Genomic DNA, 7,500 nt, shown 5'->3' on the forward strand with positions numbered 1-7,500 from the left:
CATGCCCTCAGCCAGTAGCCCCTGTTCTCTCATGTCAATCTTTTGTTAACACTGTCATGTCCTCAGCCAGTAGCCCCTGTTCTCTCATGTCAATCTTTTGTTAACACTGTCATGCCCTCAGCCAGTAGCCCCTGTTCTCTCATGTCAATCTTTTGTTAACAATGTCATGTCCTCAGCCAGTCGCACCTGTTCTTCCGGTTTAGTCTTTTGCTTTTTGTGACTGTATTGTTCATTTTGTTTTCAACTCTGCCAAGTCTTTCATTTCATTAACTGTGTCCTCATGTTTCTGCGAATGCTTGATCTATCGTCTCTCTCTATCTCTCTCCTTTTTTTTACACAGGGTTTGACAAGGTTAAGGATCCCTAGCTTTATTGACAGCTATTTACAGGTTAAGGATTCCTAACTTTATTGGCAAGCTAAGAGCTGTTACCTACATAAGCTCATTTGAAAGCATTTTTATTGTTATGAGACATGTAAGTAGGGAACAGGATGAAGTTGGAGCCATCTGTGGGCCAGCATTTTCATTTGATCAACTGACTTTATCTCGTTGACATCATTATGCTGTACGAATGTGTTCCATACTCGAGTCATGCTGGGAATAAATGATCTCAGATGGAGTGATGTTCTGGAGAAGGGTACAGCCAGAGTGAAGTTGCTGCTTTCTGCCCGTCTTGTGGCATAAAAGCTTGTTTCACGCTGTCCTCGAAGTGGATCCAAGTGTGGTACTTTGACAATATTGGCCTTGTCTGTCTGTCTCTCTCTCTCTCTCTCTCTCTCTCTCTCTCTCTCTCTCTCTCTCTCTCTCTCTCTCTCTCTCTCTCTCTCTCTCTCTTTTTTTACACAGGGTTTGACAAGGTTAAGGATCCCTAGCTTTATTGACAAGCTATTTACAGGTTAAAGATTCTCTCTCTCTCTCTCTCTCTCTCTCTCTCTCTCTCTCTCTCTCTCCTTACTTATCTTCCAATTTTGTCATTCCCCCATTCGTTCACTAATTAAATACTGAAGACATACTGACACACAAGGAAACATACATAGACACACCTATACACATGTACACACACATACATAGACATTCAATCATACATACATTCAGGCAGCCATTCATCCAACCAATCAACCATACATAAATGCATCCATCCATACATACATATACAAATGCATGAATGCACATGTATACGGAGGCAAGCTTACATAAATAGACGGAAAAGCATACATATAGACAAAGACAAGAAAACATACACACACACACACACACACACACACACACACACACACACACACACACACACACACACACACACACACACACACACACACACAGAAGTTCATCACGAGGGAGATTAGCGCTTGCATGTTCAAGATGGAAGAAAAAATGCTTCCCTTGAGTGCTTGCATTTAGGCTAGTTGCTGCTTTTTGCTTGCTTGAGGAGAGAGAGAGAGAGAGAGAGAGAGAGAGAGAGAGAGAGAGAGAGAGAGAGAGAGAGAGAGAGAGAGAGAGAGAGAGTTGATGTAGGTAACAGCTCTTAGCTTGTAAATAAAGTTAGGAACCTTAACCTTACCTTGTAAAATCCTGTGTAAATAAAGGAGATAGATAGATAGATAGATAGATAGAGGGAGAGAGAGAGAGAGAGAGAGAGAGAGAGAGAGAGAGAGAGAGAGAGAGAGAGAGAGAGAGAGAGAGAGAGAAGTGTTTGAAATAAAAAATCACTCACTGGATGGAATTAATTAGACGAACACAAGGAAGAAAAATAGAAATTAAAAAAAGTTGATTTTAAATACGAATGTGAATAAAAGTTTGTGTTTATTTTTTTTATATTTTCGTTTCTACCAACGGCTCTCTTTTTTCTCGCTTCTCTTTGTTTCCACCTGCAGTTCTTTTTTTTTATTATTTTCTTTCCCACTTCTGCCTTCCTTTTTTCATTTGTTTTCCCTTTTTTTTTTGACATTTTTTTAATTATTACATTTTGTGCCGTCCTCCATCTCTTCTTTTTTTTTATTTCTTCTCTCATCATGTGAGGAAATTTTTGACTCGTTTCGTTTCATGTTAATGGGAATTTTCTGTGTAAGTTCTTTGCATTTTATTCTTTGACGTTTCTCCTTTATTGTTCACTGTTGTCTGTTGTTGTCTGTTGTTATCTGTTGTTATCTGTTGTTGTCTGTTGTTGTCTGTTGTCTGTTGTTGTCTGTTGTTGTCTGTTGTTTTCATATAGGATCAACTTATGTTTCTTTCTGTCTTCTTCTTCTTCTTCTCCTTCTTCTTCTTCTTTTTCACCTTCATCATCATCATCATCATCTTCCTTCCTTTTCTTCATTTTTCTTCTTATCTTTTATATCTTCTTGTTTAATTCTTTCTTCCTTTTCTTTTTCTTCTTCCTGTTTTCTTCTGGTGATTACTTTAGCTCGTTCAGTTAAGTTGTGCGTGAGTGCGTCTGCTAGCTCTCACATCCACAACAATGGCGGTGGATGCTGCGTCTCCAGTCAGCAGCATCAGCGTTGTTCTTCCTTCAAGTCTAACTAGGGCCATTAACCCCGAACATTAGTTATTCAAGTCTAACTAGGATCATTAACCCCGAACATTAGTAATTCCTTCAAGTCTAACTAGGATCATTAATCCCGAACATTAGTTATTCAAGTCTAACTAGGATCATTAACCCCGAACATTAGTAATTCCTTCAAGTCTAACTAGGATCATTAATCCCGAACATTAGTTATTCATGTCTAACTAGGATCATTAACCCCAAACATTAGTTATTCATGTCTAACTAGGATCATTAATCCCGAACATTAGTTATTCATGTCTAACTAGGATCATTAACCCCGAACATTAGTTATTCATGTCTAACTAGGATCATTAACCCCGAACATTAGTTATTCATGTCTAACTAGGATCATTAACCCCAAACATTAGTTATTCATGTCTAACTAGGATCATTAACCCCGAACATTAGTAATTCCTTCAAGTCTAACTAGGATCATTAATCCAGAACATTAGTTATTCATGTCTAACTAGGATCATTAACCCCGAACATTAGTTATTCATGTCTAACTAGGATCATTAACCCCGAACATTAGTTATTCATGTCTAACTAGGATCATTAACCCCGAACATTAGTTATTCATGTCTAACTAGGATCATTAACCCCGAACATTAACACGAACAATAAAAACCAGAAAGAAACGGTTCGACCCCGAGAGCAGAAAGAAGGCTCTTGGAGAATTGGTTGAAAAATTAATTGAGGAATTGACCTGACCGAGGTGTTTTGCAACAATGGGCTCAGGCAGTTTATTATGAATGAGGCAGTTAATTACGACTTCCCCCATGAATGAATGGGTGGTTCATACCCCTCCCCTACCCTAGTACCACTCCCCTCCCCTAGTACCACTCCCCTCCCAGCCTCCGTTCCTCTAGTGTTTTCCTCTCGAGGAGCAAACACTGTTCTGCATTGGGGGGGTAGCTTTTTTTTTTTTGGTTAGCGTGTTTTTCTTTTTGTCTTAGTTCATCAGTCATTTTCACAATGTTTCATTACGCCCGAGGCTCTCCTGCCTCGCCTTACACAAAAATGATCTTGCTTCAATTGTTATGCTATCGTGTGTGTGTGTGTGTGTGTGTGTGTGTGTGTGTTTGTGTGTGTACTCATCTATTTGTACTCACCTATTTTTGGTTGCAGGAGTCGAGTCTTAGCTCCTGGCCCCGCCTCTTCACTGGTTGCTACTGGGTCCTCTCCCTGCTCCATGAGCAGGGAGAGGAGTGTGTGTGTGTGTGTGTGTGTGTGTGTTTGTATTAGTCTTACTTGCTCTCGTATATTTGTGGCTGCAGGCGTCATGTCTTAGCTCCTGGCCCCGTCTTTTAACCATATATTAGTGTCAATACGTAAGCCCTGTCATATGAAAACTTGTAAATCACTCGGTATTTACACTGAGAGGTGTAAATGACTCGTTTACTGAGAGTGTAAAATATACGATATATAAACCATACCACGAGCGGGGATTGAACCCGCGATCAGAGTCATCAAACTCCAGACGGACGCGTTAGCCAATCGTGTCATTACGATTCCGCGAGTCACTCGATATATATACTGAGAGGTGTATAGCACTCAGTGTCAGCATAGTTGCTGATCCCTGTATTCCCTGTATTATATAGCATAGCATATTAGTATCCTCCATGTGCTTTAGACACGAGATCCCTCGTAGGCCTTTGGCTTGGAGTGACGTCATGGGCATACACATGGGCAGTGATCCCTTTGTCCCGCCCTCACTCAGCGGCAGACCGTCTAGGCGTAAACAGGCTAGGTAACTGTGGCTCCATCTCCCATCTCAGTCTGACAATATATCTACCATCCTACAAGTGTGTCTACTTTCAACCTGTGATATCTCCATTCAAGAACCCTTACGATAAATGGTGACAGCGGTGAGCCTGTAATTCTGACGATTACAGCGATTTCTGGAGATAAAGTTGTCGACCAGCAAGACGGCCATTTCGTGTTACCAGTAGGCCTACCGAGGTTCACCCCATCCAGCTACCTCAAGCCAGCTACTCTACCAGCTTCTACATTATTCACTGGTCAGTCTCTTTGTATTAGTGTTTCCTGCTTTTTTGCATTACTCCCGAGGGGTTGACCCGAGTTTGCAAAATAAGCCAGCTTCCAGTCTGTGGTGGGGGAGTCAGAACACCCGAGTCCAGTCCAGCCTAGCCTACTCCATCCAATTATTTTGCCTGCCAAGCCAGCTTCCACCCCTGCTGTGCTCATCGTGTGAAGTTATCAAGCTATTCTGTGTGAAGGGTTAAGATAAGCCAGCTAGCAACTAACCCAGGTGTCTTACCCCAGTACTCAGGCAAGCCACGTGACTAGTCTTCATCGCTTGTGATTCAAGTTCCAAGCATTCTGAGTGCTCCTTGTCATCCTTGTGGTGTTGTAGTATTTCGTGGGTTTCTTCTAAGCCAGCCGGCTTAGAATTATCTTCGCGGCAGTGTGGGTTTTCTCAGTGAGGCTTACGACGTTCAACCCATAAGCCCAGCCACTCACGATCACGTGTGTCGCACCATTGCCGGTCTCAGACGCCTCGCTCAGCCATTACCCACAAACCCAACTACAGTCGGCCATTACAACTCACCTACCTCATCAGTGTTTTGGTGCTCTGCTAAGGGTTGTAGCACCATATTTTAAGGACCACATAGGGGGTCAAGAGCTAGAGAGTGGCGCGCCATCTTTAAAAGCCTCCTGTGTGTTGTCTCTCGCCGATTTAAGCGCAATTCTACGATCATCTGTGCAGAGGACAGCAGCAAGACGATATAAACAATCCATCAATCTCATTTTTTCAAGTGTTACAGCTATAATATTTTTTTTTTAGAGACATTTGCGAGTGTTGAGACATTTCTTTTGTGTTCCCAGTGAATTTTTCTCTTAGTGACATTCAGTGACTCTTGATCAGACTCAGTGTTTATCATGTACTGATTGCATAAATTTCTTTTAATCTCCTTAATTCAGTGTTAATTTTCGTGCATTATTTTATATCTGTTGTGTTGTGTTTCTTTTTATACACACTTGAAGTAAGTACTTAGTGTTTCCTTTGTTGTGTGTGCAACATATGAGCAGTATAGAACTTGTGTTTAAACTTCAGAATTCCAGTGAATTAACTCAGTAAATTTTTCACCTCATATTCTGCATCACAACTCAGTGTTGTCTGTTATTTTTTTTTCTTCCTAGCAATTGTGTATTTTTGTTTGTTCCCTGTGTGTTGAACATTCTTGTGTTCATATTTTTCCATTCAGCCAGTGTTTAATTTGTCTTATTTCCACAGACAATAGTGCCATTTTTAAAGCTCCAGCAAGAAATCTGTTTACAAAATTTTTTTAAAAACATCAAGTTTCATTGCAAGAAAATTCTAGTACTGAGTTTATGTTGATGTTTTGTGCTCTGCATCACTGTAAGTGTTGTATTTCTTTTTGTTGTGTGTTTTAGCACCTATTATTTTTCATATTTTATTGAACAAATTCACTCTTAGTGCAATTTTTAAGTTCTCCTTTTAAAGTAAATTGTTCTTTTGCTTGTTGTTTAAGTGCAGTTAAGAGTTAAAGTGTTCATTCCTTGATATATTTCTTTTCTTGTGTGTTATAATTTTTATTATTGCACATAGACTCATTTTGCAATAATTCTTGTGCAAATATTGTGTTGCTATTAAAGTTTTTCTTGCAGAAAATTTTATGCAGTGTTGTGCAATACAGTTTATTACAGTGCAGTTTCTTATGCTCTGTTCTGTGCATAGTATTTTATTCTGTCTGTCATTTTAATTTTTATTTCAGTGAATTGTGTGTTTGTTTTAATTTTTGCACAAGTTTATTGAGTCCATTTTATTATTTTATTGTGTATTTTCCTTGTTGCATTGAAAGTAAAGACAACTCACTGTGCCATTTATTCAATTTAAAGTAAAAGTTGAGCATATTAGATTTGAGCAAAGTACAAGTTCTCTTGATTTTCAGTGTTTGTTAAGTTGCATATTATTCTTGTGTGAGTTCTTTGCTTACTGTGTAACTTGTCAATTTTTAATTACTTATGCAGAATAGTTAAGCATTTTCTTCCATTTAAGCTTATTGTGTCATTCTCTCCATTTTTCTTGACTTATGCCCTTCAGTATTTTCACTGAGAAGATGTCCCAGTCACTTTTGAACGTTCACTTAGTGTATCATTCCAGTCAAAGTCAATATGAATCAGTCCACAGTACCAACATTCCCTTACTGACTGAAAGACAATACCTAGCCCTTGAGCAATGTGTTTGTTCTCACAGCTTGTATCTGAGATTTGTTAAAGTGCTGCGAAATGTGAAGTTCAGATTAAGTTCCTATAGATCCGTGAATTACTTATTAACGTAGCCGAGCGGTCAGGCACTAGTAATTCTGTCACTCCCATCTGTGTTCCACCTATACCTTCAGACTTGCAGGATAGTGTTCCGTTGCCTCAAGTGTCCGGGGACACTCAGACTGCCTTGAGTGCACAGCCTATCCCTGCAATGACTGCTAGTTCGAGTAGTAGTTTCTCCACAGGGGATGCCTTGTCAGAAAACGATTACTTGCAACTAGTAATGCCATCTCTTGTTGATGTGACATGCTGTCTGCAGAAAGACGTCTCTGTTACAGCTAGTGTTCTCACTAGAGTGTCTGTTGTTGTTCCTTGTTTTCAGATGGTGATCCCATCCTAGTTGACAGTAATCAGTGCATTGTAAGAAGTTATTTCTCGAGTAACTTTCACATGTTAACGTTTGTAAGTGTAGTTTCTTTATAGCTGATACCTCGTGTCACTGTGTGCGACTCAGATTGAATATCAGCATTGTTCACCGTGTTCATTTCTTTTCTCCTGTGCTTGCAGTTGAGATAGTAGATTCGTTCTCCCTTGCTCATATTGCGTGTTATAGCGTTAATTTTTTTCAACCGGGGGGAGTCATCCACTCCACCGAGTTTGTTCTTTCCTCCAGTAAGGAAGAACTGTTACCTTTATTCCAGAACAA

General features: G+C 39.8%; 1 protein-coding gene and 1 long non-coding RNA gene across 6 annotated transcripts in view; both read left to right on the top strand.

The window, feature by feature from the left end:
* The window catches only part of LOC128690888 (ADAMTS-like protein 2), a 373,672-nt gene that overhangs the window by 186,819 nt on the left and 179,353 nt on the right, over window positions 1-7,500 (top strand). The window lies entirely within an intron of this gene.
* Window positions 4,105-6,117, top strand: LOC138853173 (uncharacterized). Its single transcript, XR_011392387.1, has 2 exons — window positions 4,105-5,131; window positions 5,800-6,117. It is a non-coding gene; the product is annotated as an uncharacterized lncRNA (long non-coding RNA).

Source organism: Cherax quadricarinatus, chromosome 24 (genome assembly GCF_038502225.1).
Source record: "Cherax quadricarinatus isolate ZL_2023a chromosome 24, ASM3850222v1, whole genome shotgun sequence".
NCBI classification, from domain to species: domain Eukaryota; kingdom Metazoa; phylum Arthropoda; class Malacostraca; order Decapoda; family Parastacidae; genus Cherax; species Cherax quadricarinatus.